This window comes from Anomaloglossus baeobatrachus, chromosome 2 (assembly GCF_048569485.1).
Source record: "Anomaloglossus baeobatrachus isolate aAnoBae1 chromosome 2, aAnoBae1.hap1, whole genome shotgun sequence".
NCBI lineage: Eukaryota > Metazoa > Chordata > Amphibia > Anura > Aromobatidae > Anomaloglossus > Anomaloglossus baeobatrachus.
The window spans coordinates 484,149,405-484,165,798 of NC_134354.1; positions in this window are offsets into that span (position 1 = coordinate 484,149,405).

Genomic DNA, 16,394 nt, shown 5'->3' on the forward strand with positions numbered 1-16,394 from the left:
GTCACTTCTTGCCAGTACTTGGGCCCCCTCTTGGTAAACAACACCAGATTCAGGTCTTTCAAGATGTTCATCCCAATAATCATGGGCGTTTCTGATCCAAAGCCTTCCCTGACCACAATTATCCCTCTCTTCCCGAGATCTTGGCCACAGATTTTGGTGTTCATCCAGGCAACTCCCGTCACCGGAATGGGTAGATTATTGGCTGCTTTGATCTTGATGGCGGTATCAGGGTCATAGGCAACCCGCGGCTTTAGACATTCTTCGTAGAACTGCTCGGAGATGGTGGATACGTGAGACCCAGTATCCATTAACCCTTGTACGGCGATCTCTTCCAGTAATACTTCCAGGGTGGGGCTATTTGATGCAGGTTTGTTCCGTGGCTGGCTCTGTTTTCCCACACCCCTCTCTTTGGCCTCCCCTGCCGAGTGAGCCTCTTTGGCAGGGGCGTCTAGTTTAAAGGCGGCCGCTGTTGTAAGACATGACTTGTTGGTTCTGGTAGATCGGACCGTGGATGAACTTGAAAGTTCTGGGGGCAACGGTTTGCTCTATGGCGGGGGTCGCCGCATGTCCAGCATCTTCCCATCGGCCGGCTGGGTTGTTGTCTCGCTTGCCGGCCCGCCTGTTGGTCTAGGGTGAGCTGTAACACCTGTTTCTGCAACTCTGCCACCATCTGCTTCAGTTCTTCCGTGTCGCTGTTCGGAGTCCCGATACCAGATATGGACCTGCAAGCCGCGGTATATGTCTGTGTCTCCACGACAGGTCCCCTTGAACGTTCTATAGCTTCTTGTTTGACCTCAGCGAACGTAAGGGCCGGATTTATCCGGAGTAGATCTTGCAATGAGCGGTTAAGGTACGGGTCTCTCAATCCGGTCACGAACTGATCTCTCAACACCAGGTCACGGGCACCCGTACTAGCTATCTGTTCTTCTTTTCTACAGGCTTGTTCTAGCAGCACTTGAAGGGCATTGGCATATTGAGGAATGTCCTCCGACTCGAGCTGAGTACGCCGGAAGAACATATAGCGCAATGTTCCCGCATATGTGGTCGGCCCATAGGTGTTCTCCAGCACCCGCACCAAGTCATCCAACGTACGCCGGCCCCTAACCGTCTCCAGCCTGACTGTCATCCACGCTTCCCCCTCTAATGTTAGCATGGCCATTTCTGCTAAGGTCTTAGGATCAGTGTTATACATTTCCCCCACTATCTTAAGTTGTTCAGTCCATTCAGTTACAGGATAGTTCCGTCCGTTAAACCTTCTCACCTGATTGACAATAGACGTCGGGGGAGCTGTCCAGTTATAAGTTACTACCGGGGGATGATTTTGTTGGTCACACATCCTGCCGATTACGCCACATGAAGCGACCGGTGGTAGGGCCGCGGGTGTGTGTGTATGCTCTATTCCAACAAAATCCCCATACTCAGATTTTACCGGTAGTAACATTTCTTTACTATGAAACATATTTATAACACCGTCAACCGAACTATCTGCGCACATGTGTATGGTGGAGTCCCCGGATCTTCACTCCTTCCGGGTACGCAGCAAGGAAAAAAAAAGAAAAGAGAAAAACACAAAGAAATGGCGGCAACTTTCCCTAACTTTCCCTACAATCACGTACCAGTCTATCCCAGAAGAAGATGCCGCTCCCACGTCGCTGGCCTGGAGTCTCACGATGATGGGTCCCGGTGCAGCGCTGAAGGGATGCAGCTCCTCGGTCTTCTCCTTTGATCTTCTCCCGCTAGTAACGGATTCTAGTCAGTCTCTTAGTCCTGGGGCACACTGAGCAAAAGAAGGGAGGTCACGGTTGCACGGATGGCTCCCTTGTGTTGGTAACGGCCCCTGCACTTGCACTCAGGGTGCGATGCTCTGCAGTCAAGTTGTCACAGCCCCTGGATATGCACTCCGGGCGCAATGCTCTGCAGTCCAGTTAGATCCTCGGTGAAAACAAAGTCCTGCAAACCGGGGATGGCAGAAACCACTTTCACAGGGTGATTCTTCCAAGAATCCGGTTGCAAAAGAGCCCTCTGTTCAGGGAGACCACACGTAGCTCTGTGCTGGCTGAGCTCCGGGTCTGTACTGTCCTCCCGCTCTTTTTTTTCCTGGTTAGAACACACAAGCTGTAGGGGATTTCCCACCTCTGTGTCTGTGATTGCACAGTCTGACACTGCCCCCTTGTGGGCAAGTGCTGAAGCAATGTTCAAATCCATTTCTACATTGATGATGCAGTCTGAATGGTTGATCCCATTACACTGTGATAAAGAATCTCCTTAGGAGAATACAGCAGCAGTAAGGCCTTTGTATCTGAGTGTTTGGTGCCCCCTGCCCTAATAGCCAGGCTGTAATAAAGAATCTCCTTAGGCTGCATGCCCACCATCAGTGTTAGCAGTGTTTTGGATGCAGCCTGCTTCAGCTGCGTCCAAAATGCTGCAATGTACAGTACAAGCACAGTGGATGAAATTTGTAGAAATCCTGTGCCCACTGTGCGTGTACGGCCCGCAGCAATAACTGACCTGCGGTGCGGCTTTCCGAGGCCACAGAATGTCAATTATTTGCTGTAGAGTCGCATAGAGAGAACACAAGCAGGAGCTCGCAGCGCACCAAATCCTCATTGTGGGCACGAGCAGCTGCGTTCTACTGCGGAGGAGACTTGTGGCCCCGCAGGTCAGGATGCCCATCCGTTACAGATGGAAGATAAATAGAAATCTGTTAACGGATCTTTCCTCCATAGACTCCCATGTTAAAGTAAACGGATCCTATAGAAATCATTTTTCCCAACGGATGATTACAGGACATGTGGACTCAGCCTAATTCTGCCTTAGGCTATGTGCGCACTTACCGGATTTTGCCGCGGATTTTCCGCGGATTTGCTGCATGTTTCGCTGCAGAAAATGTTCATAACATCTCTGCAGTGAATCACCAGCAAATCCTATGGAGAAAAAAAATCCTGTGCGCACTAGGCGGAATTTGACAGCTGCATGTTTTGCTGCGGGAATCCCGCAGCAAAAACAAGTGCATGTCACTTCTTTTCCGCACATCGCTGCGGGATTTCACTCCATTGACTCAATGTTAATCATGAAATCCCGCAGGGAATAACGCAGGCAGCAAATTCTGTGCGGTTCACTGCGTATTCCTGCGTTATTCCCTCCGGTATTTCGCGGTTTACCTCCGGTAATGTGCATCGCTTGTCTGCGGTTTTGCAGGGAAGTGATGTCATTACAGGAAGAGGAAGCCAAGCAGAGAGTAAACACAAACACATCACAGACATAGAACACATCACAGACATAGAACACATCACAGACATAGAACACAGACACAGACACATAGAACACACATAGAAAGAAAACGGAAATATAGAAAAAAAAGAACGTGGGCTCCGCTGTATATTTACCTTCCAGCCGAGGTAAGCACACAGCGGCGGCCCGGTATTCTCAGGCTGGGGAGGGAGAGGGGCAGGGGTAATGTCCCCCGCCTCACTCCCCCTCCGGCAGCCGAGAATATCAGCCGCAGCTGCCCCGGCACTGTCGCATGCAATATGCGGCACTACCGGAGTGTCCTCGGCTCTTCTTGCCACCGTGTAGCAGTGGTGGCAAGGTAATACAAGGGGTTAATGGTGATGGGGGACCACCGCCATTAACCCCAGGCTTGATCATGGCAGCGTCTATGTGACAGCTGACATGATCAACCCGTAAGTAAAGTGAATAAAACACAGACACCGAAAAATTCTTTATTTTAAATAAAACCAACAAGCCTCGTTCACCATTTTATTAACCCCCCCCAAACAAAGCTCCGGCGTAATCCACACAGCTCCGACGTCCTGCGCTGCTTCCATCCAGCCGCGACTGTCACAGACACAGCGCTGAATGAAAGCAGCAGACAGCAGAGGTAATTACCGGTCATTTCCCACGGCCGGTAATGTGAACTCACTGCCGACCGTGGGAAATGCAGCGATCTGTCCTCTATCTATCCCTCTATCTATCTGTCTGTCTATCTATCTATCCCTCTATCTATTCTTCTGTCTATCTACTATCAGAATTAAATGTATTTTTTTTTTTTTTCTTCAATGTGCTTTATTGCATTGAATGCAATAAAGCACATCCCAACCCGCACGCGGCAAAACCGCGGCAATACCGCGAACAATACCGCAGTAAAACCGCAGCAAACCGCGGCAAACCGCATGCGGTTTTCGGGTGCGGTTTCCCGCGGTTTTTTACCACGGGTGCGGTAATCTTTGAGAGCATGCGGAATTTACGCAAGGAAATTTCATTTCCCAGTGCGCACAGAGCCTTATGTGGCATTTCTTGTTCACAACCCTCCTCAGCTCTCATAAAGAACAACCATCAGTATAAATCTCAGCTTAAAACGCCATGCATCGCCTGGCATCGATCTCCTGACCTGCATCCTCATATATGCTCTGAGGCTGCTGAGGTCAGTTCAGGAGACCCATGGCCAGACCATGCACTGTCCAAGTGCAGACCGGTTTTCACCGTCTGCTGAATGAGCCTTAAAGTGAATCTGTCAGCAGTTTTTTTTTCCCCCATCTGAGAGCAGCATAATGTAGAGACAGAGACCCTGATTCCAGCGATGTCACTTACTGAGCTGTTTGCTGTCATTGTGATAAAATCAATGTTTTCTCTGCTGCAGATCTAGCAGTTATACAGAGCTCATGAATATGCTGGACTACCTGCAGCATGACAAGTAGACCTGTAATGATAATCTCCTGCTGATTAACCAGTGATGTTATCAAAACTACACTAAGCAGCCCAATAAGTGACAATCGCTGGAATCAGGATCTCTTCCCCTACGTTATGATGCACTTAGATTAGGTGTTAAAAACCTGGTGACAGATTCCCTTTAAAGGGGTTGTCAGGTCTAAATCCACAAGTCTGCATTATCAGAATTTGGTTTCAATTAGTTTAAAAACCTGTATGTGACACATTCCCTTAAAGAAAAAAAATAGATATACCAAAAATAAATATATACCAAAAAAGTTAGTTTTAAAAAGAAAAAAAAAGTTAGAATAGGGTAGGGCCCTGCCAAAAGAGTCTACCTTGTCGTGGAGGCAGGCTTACAAAAATCTGATGGCCAAAACAAAATCTGATGGCTGCGTGTGTTCAATGTGAAGGGTTAATGTGTGATTGGTGAGGTTGTGGTGCAGAAGTGAAGTTTTTCCAAGAGTGGCGTTGAGACTATGGAAGATTCGCAGGGTGGAGGCGGAGCTGGGGTGGAGCCTCAAGGGGGCCCCAAAATTTTGCCAGTATGGGGCCCTGAAATTCCTAGTGACAGCTCTGCCACTGTTATAGACAAGATTATGAACTATTAGGAGTATATATATGAGTTATATGAAGATATCCAAAAACCAGGATTTAAGATGGTGTTTGAGCTATACCACACCTAGTTCTGCATTCAGACATAAGACTCAGACAGTCTGGACTTTCATGTGACAAGTGAATCATGCTGACATTGCTTAATATAATGAGGAAGCAAGCACATTACAGTATATTGTATATCACAGAATAAGCTGTATGATATTTTACCCAATAGGAGATGTGTTACGTATTATTGGCTGCTAGCCAATAACTCCCTTTAAATGTATCATCCACTTCCGTATTAAACTGTCATTTTATTCTATGCAGATTCGTGTCATGTCTCTGGTCTGAATGGAACAATAGTATGCATGCTACTACTAAATGACTAATTTGGATGCAGACAGGTTTAAGGTAGATGCACAATTAGATTGCATCACAGTAAATTTATGACCGCCTTGACAGTGGCGCCTAATGAACCTTAAGACGGAGAGTCTAGATGAAGGACGGCCATGCTGACACCTTGATTCGAAAGGCAACTGCACGAGAGGGGAGATGCGCACTCCACAGGAAGGTGAGAAAATCTGTTTAATCTCAGCTTGCGGACCTCATGCGTGTACTTGCATTTCGAAAGGGGGGGTTGGGCTGTCCCAGTCTAGACACTTAATGACCACCATCTCGAATGGGATGGACGTCTTGAGAGATCCCACCTGGTCAGGTTCACCTTAAGCTGTCTGTATAAATGTAATGTGGTTTTGGGGTTTTTTTGTCTGTTCTGTGGAGAAAGCAGAAGTTCCAAGTTTCGTTTTCCTTCAGTTAGCTTTAGAGGAAAATGAGGAAGTTGTTATATATGTATATATGTATATGAGTTGTAATATACGCTGGTTTTATGTGTGTGTAATGCAGGTGAGGTCACCTGGATAGTATATATAGTATCTTTATTGTTATGTCAATCAATGTGTTGGTTAATTATTTTGAAGACTGGAAAGAATATAGCAGACGCTGGTGTTTGAGCAAAAATGAGGAAGTGTCGCGGTATAATAGCAGCTGTTTCTTTGAGTGAAGGAAAAAATTGTACTTTGTAAAGTTAACTGTGTGTCAGAAGGTATACTGACTGCTGATATACACCGATGTGTGGCGTGTCATCAATAATTGATGTTTGATAAGGCCTTGTACCTGGCCTTCGTGGATAGAAGATTTGAAAGGGGAGTTTTCTATGTTCAGGTGCACCGTTATGAAAGGAGGGTGAGGAAGCCCTGACTGTTACCTGGTACGGTTTTCCTGCTAAGCAGTGAGTTGAACGTTGTATGCGTACTCATTGGTCTTGTTTTAGCGGATGTCAATGTATTCGATTACCTAGGATTGAATACATTGGGGAAAATTCTTAACTTTGGCCTTAATTGGTATTATTGAGCATTGGATGGACTGTTCTCATGAGGTATATGTAATGTGAACAGATTTTGCTAGTACTCGAGGTATCAAAAACAGCGATAGTGAGGGTAAGTAATTTCTTATCATCCAGGTGACACTGGTGCTCTATTTCTTCCTGGAAGACATTTGTATGTATAATGTATGCAGTTTTTGGTGTGAAACACCGTAGGAAAGTTGAAATTGGAAAAAAGAGAAGTGTAAGGCGGGCTTTGCTTTGCAGGTGCGATGTTGGTGGGGTCAAATTGAAAATGACGTACTTCCAGCATCGCATGTGACATCGTAGTGTGTAAAGGTTCGATGATACGATTAACGAGCGCAAAAGCGTCATAATCGTATCATCGGTGCAGCGTCGGCGTAATCCATAATTACGCTGACGCGACGGTCCGATGTTGTTCCTCGCTACTGCGGCAGCACACATCGCTGTGTGTGAAGTCGCAGGAGCGAGGAACATCTCCTACCGGCGTCACCGCGGCTTCCGTAGGATATGCGGAAGGAAGGAGGTGGGCGGGATATTTACATCCCGCTCATCTCCGCCCCTCCGCTCCTATTGGCCGCCTGCCGTGTGACGTCGCTGTGACGCTGCACGACCCGCCCCCTTAATAAGGAGGCGGGTCGCCGGCCAGAGCGACGTCCCAGGACAGGTGAATCCATGTGAAGCTGCCGTAGCGATAATGTTCGCTACGGCAGCTATCACAAGGATATCGCAGCTGCGACGGGGGCGGGGACTATCGCGCTCGGCATCGCAGCTTCGGCTTGCGATGTCGCAGCGTGCAAAGTACCCCTTAGGTTTCTATTTCAACTTCTGTGAAGTTTAATTGTAAGTGACACACGTATGTTGAAGAAGAGAATTCTCCCAAGGGGGGAAATTAGATGAGAATTGATTGAAGGTACAGGATGTGATATTGAATGTCCATATAGTGGAAGTATTGAGATGATTTGAAGAAATGTAATTCTGAATCTAGTAACTACATTATGTGTATTTTACCTGTCTGAGAAAATGGCACCTCAGGAAGTGGCCAAGCCTATTAGAAGCAACGCCCTCCACCCTATAAGTCGTCCCCATAGGTTGGACTTGTGTACTGTCTGTGGAGCACTGTGTCCACGTAAGCCCACCCCATTATTTCCTGTCCTGTCCTGAATGTAGATTTCTGTCACGCTGTGTTTTGCCCAGCCCTGGGTGGGGTATGGTATGGGAATATTATGTAAAGGGCTGACAGGAGATAGGGATACGCTGGAGGATCGAACCTTACCACCATCAGGTCTACCGTCGAGATGAGGGCGAGTACAGGGTCCCTAGTTACAGGGTCAGCCCAGGGTTCCCTATATAATCCATATTCCCAGTGACAGATTGAATACCTCCTGAATGTAGATGGCACAACCCACGTCCCTCCCCCTTTCCCAACGTGGGGATGTCCCTCCCAGGCATCTTCAGACGCCATTTTTGGCCAACACCTACTTCCTCTTTTAGCGGTTGTTTCTTATCGGTAATTATCTTTAGCGGCCGTTTTAACTCAGATACTGCATAGTTCCTCTTTTGACACCATTTTTAGTCTGGCCGACACCCAGTTTCCTTTTTCAGCCGCCATCTTAGGACCCAAAGTCACTGCTCTGTTTAGTGCTGATGCACCAGAGGCTGCAAAGGAGAGACTTGGGGACCTGAAATACACACTACGTTTTTGGTCATATATGCACTTGTGCCCCATTGTGTTCCCACTAATGAACCTTAACAAAGGACATTGCTGATAGTCCTGTGGGAACCTTTTCTTTTCACTTTTGCATATTTGTTTTTGCTGTACCTAGTATACAATTTATTAGATCATATAGACTGCTCACTATTAGTCCTGGTGGACAGTGAATATTTTTCTACCTATGGCAGTTGATGCTTAGCCTAGTTTTGAGATAATCTCACTTGTATGTTATCCTGCCTGCTATATTGCACAAGAGTTCCCTGATATAGAGGGTGGAGGATCATGTGGTCCTAAGGGGACGTTGATCATCAGGAGTTGGAATATATTAGAGTTTTTGTTGGCAGCACCCAGTAATCCTTTGTGTCTTAGTTTGCAGGGTCTGACAGGAGATAGGGATACGCTGGAGGCTTGGCCCTGACCACCATCAGGTCAACCGTCGGGATGAGGGAGAGTGCAGGGCCCCCAGTTACAGGGTCAGCACAGGAGAGGTAGAGTAGATACGCTCCACTGCTATTTCTAGTTGTGTATATGTAGTAAGGGGGGTGCGGCTTGTTTCCAAACACTCTTGAGCTCTTCTTTTTCCCCAGGGTTTTAGGGGATCTTAGTTTTTAGAATTTCAGTGTTCTCCTGACCCATTGCTCTTTCTTACAAACCTGGGTATAGTCTTTTGTATCAGGTCTCCGAGAGCCCATATGCAAACAACTACAGCTGGTAACTCCTGATTAGAGTGAAGGACCATGACACCCTCCTTCAATTGGCAAGACAAAGACGTTTGGAGATGAATCCGGCAGCCTACAAGATCACTCCACATACAGATGGGCTGCATTCACCATCACCTGAAGAGTATCGCCACGTCATCTCCAGCCCAGAAGTCATTCTACCTGTTTGCCATGGAAGAAGACAGCAGCCCTTTGAATACTACTCAGCCAGATTGAACACCTACCTAAAGCACCAGTTGAAGATCAATGCCCGTATGACATCACTGCTCCCTGACAAAGTCACCATCTCCCGGTTTGCGGTCCTTAATCCTGCTAAACTTCTCCCTCTTCCAAGGGGGGAGTGTCCCATCTCTGACACCTTGGTGGAAGAGGTAGTCGACTCTGGCATAGCTGAGGCAGGAAACTCTGGATTCGATACAGTGACAGATACACCTTTGGACCCTGACTTAACCCCTTTGCGGATGGATCAAGATGTGCATCAAGAAGATGGTTCCACACGGATATGGTGGTGGTAGCAGAAGATGCTGTGCTGATAGAGCAGTCGCTACCCGCATCCCTGTCTGCAACAGAAACAGAGGTATGTGCTTTCACTGAAGCCTGCAAGATGGCAGCCAACATCTACTCTGTATGGAAGACAAGAGACTTGATCACCGCCAATGGAACTGTACGTCGCCATGAGGTCATAGAAGAACTGATAGAAGCTTTGCTATTGCCAGACAGAGTCGCGGTGAGCAGGGTTGAGGCCTACATTGGAGGAGTCAAGGGAAGCAGTAAGAAGTGCTCTCACTGACAGAACATCCAAAGAAGCCCCAAGACCACTTACCAAAGAAACAGTCAGTCAATCTGTGCTTTTTAAATGACCCCGATGTGAAGAAGAAAGGAAAGATGGAAACTCTTGAGAAAACACTATCCTGACCCTACAAGAGCAAGTCTCAGAAGAAGAAGTGGACTGAGATAGGGTGCAGCTGTGGGCTCCCGGAGACCATAGAAAGTGGCTAGTGACCTGCTTTTACTGCCAGCCAAAGAGATATGGCAGGCCTTCGACACAGAACTGACTCTACACACCCCATATCAGCCACAGAATAGAGAGAATGTTGGGAGGATGGGGCAGTGTAGAAAGCAAGGGCATGAGAGTCTTCCCCTTGCATTGTTCAGTATCAGACACACCCCAGCAGGGATCACTAAGTTGAGACCCTATGAAATCCTGTTTAGAAGTACCCCCAGATACTTTAACTAAGCTTGTTTGTTTAACTAAACATTTGCCTAATATATGTTTTTGAGTTTTCTCCTCCAGATTCCAACCAGATCTAGATCTCTTTTTTTCTCTCTCTCTCAATCTTTCTTTTTTTCTTCCTCTCTTATCAATCTTTCTCTCTCTTCCTCTCTTCTCACTCTCTCTGCTCAATCTTTCCCTCTCTCTCTCCCTCTTTTTCTCTCTCTTCTCAATCTTTATCTCTCTCTTCCTCTCTTCTCTTTCCCTCTCTCTCTCTATCTCTCTCTTTCTTTCTTTGTCTCTCTCTATCTTTCACTTTTTGACAAAGATCCATGCATCTCACTACAGAAGATGATATCCAAGCCTGTGGACCAGGAGATGGCTGTCTTCCCTCTTCTAACCGATACTTTGTGCCAGGACGATGATATCTAAGCCTGTGGACCAGAAGATGATTCTGCATCCCACCTTTGATGATGTCCCACCATGACCGCCTGAGGAGCATGAGACTCTGAGTGAAACCAACCCTGATAAATATGAGCTGATTAGAGGACTACCGCCACGTTCCCCCTTCCTGAATAACGTGTGCCAGCGGAACATAGCCATGAGGACAGTCTAGAGAATACAGTCAGGATCTGGCTTTCTATGCATAGTTTGTTGGGTGGGGACATTCATCCACAAGGGATGGGTTATCTCGTATGTGAGTGAGGTAACCATCGGCATTAGGACAGATCAATAGACTCGGAAAAAGTAAGGAAATACTTTTGGCTATCTCTAAAGTGGGGAATGTTATGGACAAGATTATGAACTATTAGGAGTATATATATGAGTTATATGAAGATATCCAAAAAACAGGATTTAAGATGGTGTTTGAGGTGTACCACACCTAGTTCTGCATTCAGACATAAGACTCAGACAGTCTGGACTTTCATGTGACAAGTGAATCATGCTGACATTGCTTAATTTAATGAGGAAGCAAGCGCATTACAGTATATTGTATATCACAGAATAAGCTGTATGATATTTTTTTACCCAATAGGAGACGTGTTACGTATTATTGGCTGCTAGCCAATAACTCCCTTTAAATGTATCATCCACTTCCGTATTAAAGTCATTTTATTCTATGCAGATCCATGTCATGTCTCTGGTCTGAATGGAACAATAGTATGCATGCTACTACCAAATGACTCTAATTTGGATGCACTAGAAATATCAAAAAACTGACCCGCACATCCAACAAATGTGAACAGGTGCTAACTGAAAAAACATAGTAACTATAAATGCAAACAGTTGCACACTGAAAAAGCCAAAATTGTACTAGGGAAAATATGGCACTGCATTACTGCAAAAGAGAGATATTTAGTTTATGTATTGGCCAATGCATGTAAGCCCGGACAACAAACGGCAAGGTATATCTCTGTATTCCGGGAACCTAACTTAAATGCCACTATCTAGGTTAAAAACATCCATATCTGGGAAAAAATGCCACTATTTGGACTGCAAACCTCCATGTATGGGCAGCTAGGCTCCTGCTATAATGGTTATGAACAGCCAGGTCTTAGGGCGGAGTGCCCAGTCAGAAAGAGACTCACTAGAAATATAAAAAAACTGACCTCTAGTGAGTCTCTTTCTGACTGGGCACTCCGCCCTAAGACCTGGCTGTTCATAACCATTATAGCAGGAGCCTAGCTGCCCATACATGGAGGTTTGCAGTCCAAATAGTGGCATTTTATCCCACTTTGCGGTCCTTCGATTAGCGTTTCTGGTCACTACTCGAATGGCCACGTGTGTAGAGAACACGTCAGGCCAAGGGATCACACCAGTAGCGTTGACTGGGAAACCAAGGAGGATAATAAGTTCACACACCCAATCTTGGAACAACCTGTTAACTCCACAGGGGTCCTGGGGTATGCTGTCCATGCGCGTAGGAGGCACAACCGGACAGTTGGCGCAACAGGTGCGTTTTCCGTGTGCGTAGAGGGCACTCTCGGACAGGTGACGCAGCAGGTATGCTGTCCGTGTGCGTAGGAGGCAAAACTGGACAGGTGACACAGTAGCCGCAGCCCAGTTAACGCCACTGGACTGCTATAGCACAATAGGAATGGTAACAAGGAAGCACGGCGCCAGACCCTCATGTGCTGAGCCACGAATCTTGGCGTGACAGGCACCGTTCGCCTAGCCCTACCTACCGATTCCAACAAGGCTTATGCCACCATGAATTCTAAGTGAATATGAGTGAAGACTGCGCACCTCCATGTTGTCTCCAACCCCTTTTATAACCTAGATCCGCCCCAAACCCAGAGTGGAACCACCAAGGTCCAATAGCAGAGGGCCATATCATCAGCGACGTCACCAACGGCCTATCCGGAACCGCCACGTCATTGATGATCTCATGGCAGCCACACCCCAAACACTTCACCAGTCATCGTCTGACGACCAATGGTGAGGTGCCAGATCATAGGGGCGGGCCTCTGCGAGCCAGTCCGGAGTGGCCACATCATCAGGACACCTGACACCCTCTGCCCTATCAGGGCCTGCCACCTCACGGACATGCTCAGTGAGGTCCTTATCGGACCTAGCCTCTGATGCACTAAGTGCCTGAGCATGCTCAGTAGCCTGAACAACAGACTCAGAAATCAGACTATCTGCCTGAGCATGGTCAGTAGGCACATCCCAGAACTTAGACACAGCACGAAGTCCAAGTACCTGTGCAAAGAGGCTGTTAGGATTAATTGTGGGAGCATGCTCAGTAGCCTGAAATGAGGACTTAGTCTCAGAAATGACACAATCAGGCTGAGCATGCTCACTAGGCAAAACACCGGGCTTAGACTCTGGCTGGGGTAAATCGGCGCGCGCATGCGCACTAGTCGCCTCTCCACACTTAGACGTGGTGGAAGGAGCAGCCAACTGGACGACCCGAGGCACGGCCAAGAATGACAGCCGGCGCCTGGGCACAACAGGAACCGCAGCAGGCTGCTTGTGGCTAAGGCGGCGCCGGTTCGTAACAGTAGGTCCACTTGGCCACTGATGGCTTCACAGCCCTGAGGAGATCAGTCAGCAGAGCGGCCCTCATAGCAAACTTCGGTACAAGTTAGTATAGTATAGTATAAGTTAGTATAATGCGGTAGTATCCGACGATTCCCAGAAATGCCCTAACCTGCTTTTTAGAGAGTGGTCGTGGCCAATTCTGGATCGTCTCCACTTTATTCACTTGTGGCTTGATTAGGCCCCTACCGACCACATAGCCCAGGTACCTGGCCTCCTCCTTCTCTAAAGCACACTTCTTCGGGTTTATGGTAAACCCCGCCTTCCCCCAATCCGGGGTGAAGATCACAATATCACCAAGATAAACTGCGGCGTACTTCTGATGAGAAGCTGGGATCCGGTCCATGGCCCTCTGGAAGGTGGCTGGGGCTCCCTGCAACCCAAACGGCATCCTGGTGTACTGGAAACATCCGTTAGGTGTAGAGAAAGAAGTCTTCTCCTTGGTCGCTTGAAACATGGGTATTTGCCAGTACCCTTTTGTCAGGTCAAGGGTGGTAATATACCTGGCTGGCCCAAGCCTTTCAATGAGCTCATCGACTCGAGGCATCGGATAAGAGTCAAATTTTGAGACTTCTTTTAACTTGCGGTAGTCATTTCAAAATTGCCATTCTCCATCCAGCTTTGGCACAAGGACGATAAGACTAGACCAACCACTTCTTGATTCCTCAATCACACCGAGGCTCAGCATCCTCTTCACCTCTTTTGAGATCACTTCTCGGCGGGCTTCAGGGATCCGGTATGGCTTCAGATGTACTCTCACGTGTGGTTCCGTCAGAACTTTATGTTCCACAACCTGTGTACACCCCGGCAATTCTGAAAAGAGATTTCAATTTTGATAAAGCAACTCCCGACACTGATGCTTTTGGTCCTTGACAGCGTCTCTGCCACTGTGACGTCCTCGATATCAATGTCCACCTTGGCAGCTAGGCACGGAGCTTCCACTGCTTCTCTATCTCGCCGTGGCTTAATAAGATTAATATGGTACACCTGGTAGGGCTTCCGTCTACCCGGTTGGTGGATCTTATAATTCACCTCTCCCAGTTTCTCGACCACTTCATAGGGTCCCTGCCACTTGGCCAGAAATTTACTTTCCACAGTAGGGATCAACATCAACACCCGGTCGCCAGGGCTGAACTGTCTCGCAGAGTGATTATATACTCTTGCCTGTGCCTCTTGAGCACGGAGAAGACTCTCTTTCACAATGGGTATCACCTCAGCCATCCTCTCTTGCATCTGGGCCACATGCTCAATGACACTCCTATGGGGAGTAATCTCTGCTTCCCAGGTTTCTTTGGCTATGTCAAGCAACCCTCGGGGATGTTGACCATATAAAAGTTCAAAAGCAGAGAACCCGATAGAGGCTTGTGGAATTTCCCTGATAGAAAAGAGCAAGTATGGAAGCAGGCAATCTCAATCTTGGCCATCCTTCTCCACGACCTTCTTAAGCATGGACTTTAAAGTCTTATTGAATCTCTCCACAAGGCCGTCTGTCTGTGGGTGATAGACTGAAGTCTTAAGTTGTGTAATCCGCAGCACCTTACACAGTTTCCTCATGACTTTCGACATAAAGGGGGTCCCTTGGTCTGTCAGGATCTCCTTTGGCAGTCCAGTCCAAGAGAAGATATGGACCAACTCCCTGGCTATATTCTTAGAGGAACAATTTCTCAATGGTACCGCCTCAGGGTATCGAGTCGCATAGTCCTGAACCACTAAGATATACTGGTGCCCTCTAGCGGATTTTACCAGGGGGCCCACAAGATCCATGGCAATACTGTCAAACGGGACCTCTAGTATAGGTAATGTCACAAGGGGACTTCGAAAATGTGAAACTGGTGCAGTTAGCTAGCAGGTGGGACAGGATCTACCATAATTAAGAATCTCTCGGAGACACCCCGGCCAATAGAACCTCTGAAGAATCCACTCCTGTGTTTTATCTACCCCCAGGTGACCACCCAGGACATGAGAATGGACCATGTCTAACACCCAGCGTCTATAAGACCCTGGTACCAATAGTTGCTCAATTATCTTACCTCTCAACTGGGTAACCCGATATAACAATTCCCCATTTACTGCAAAGTGGGGGAATCTGGTGTCAGCCCCCGGCTCTTGAGCAACCCCGTTTATGACAGTTACATTTTCAAATGCCCCCTTTAGTGTCAGGTCCCTCATTTGAACAGTCCCAAAGTTCCCTTCGGAAACGGCCAACTCCGGAAAGTTAACCTCCTGGGACTCGGCCTCGTCCTCATCGCCTACCAACACATAGGGGGAATTCATCAGCCTCCGACTGAAATGAAGTCTTATCATTGAAGGCTAACTGCCCTTTATCTGAGACACAGGGTTCCACCCCTTTACTCCACAACTCCCAAAACAAAGCAAAGTCTCGCCCTATTATTACTGGGTGCAACAGATCTTTTACCACTCCAACCTCATGAGTAGAGATGAGCGATGTTCAAGGTTCGCCAATTTCATGTTCGAGTGATTTTGGGAGGTGTTCGAGACGTTCGACGAACTCGAACGATTTGGTAAAAGTTCAGTAGTCGAGTTACGTTCGAGAACGGTTCGATCAACAAAAAACGTAGCTAGTTACTAGCTGGCTTCTCACTGTAATAGTGTGAGTCACTGTGAATCATGATATTATCAAAACTCACCGTATAGTGTGCGGCGAGACAGGGTTTAGATCTGTGCTGCTGCTGAGTGCTGAAAGAATGGCAATCGACATTTTTTTTTTCCTAACCGCGCGTACAGTGGAGCGGGCCAGGCTGTCAGAAAATCACAGACACACACACAGCAAAGTGGATTTTTGCCAGATAAGCAAGGGCATGTATCATAGGCTGTGCATGTCACATGTCCTTGCCCTATAAGACACGGCCATTTTCCCAGTCGCCGCCATTATCTCTTTGCTGCGGGTGGGTGACAGTCACTGCTCCGGCTCCCACTGCTGCTGCTGTGTGCGTTATAGACATACAGTGCAATCTACACAGCGCTTTAGGGATTAGGGAC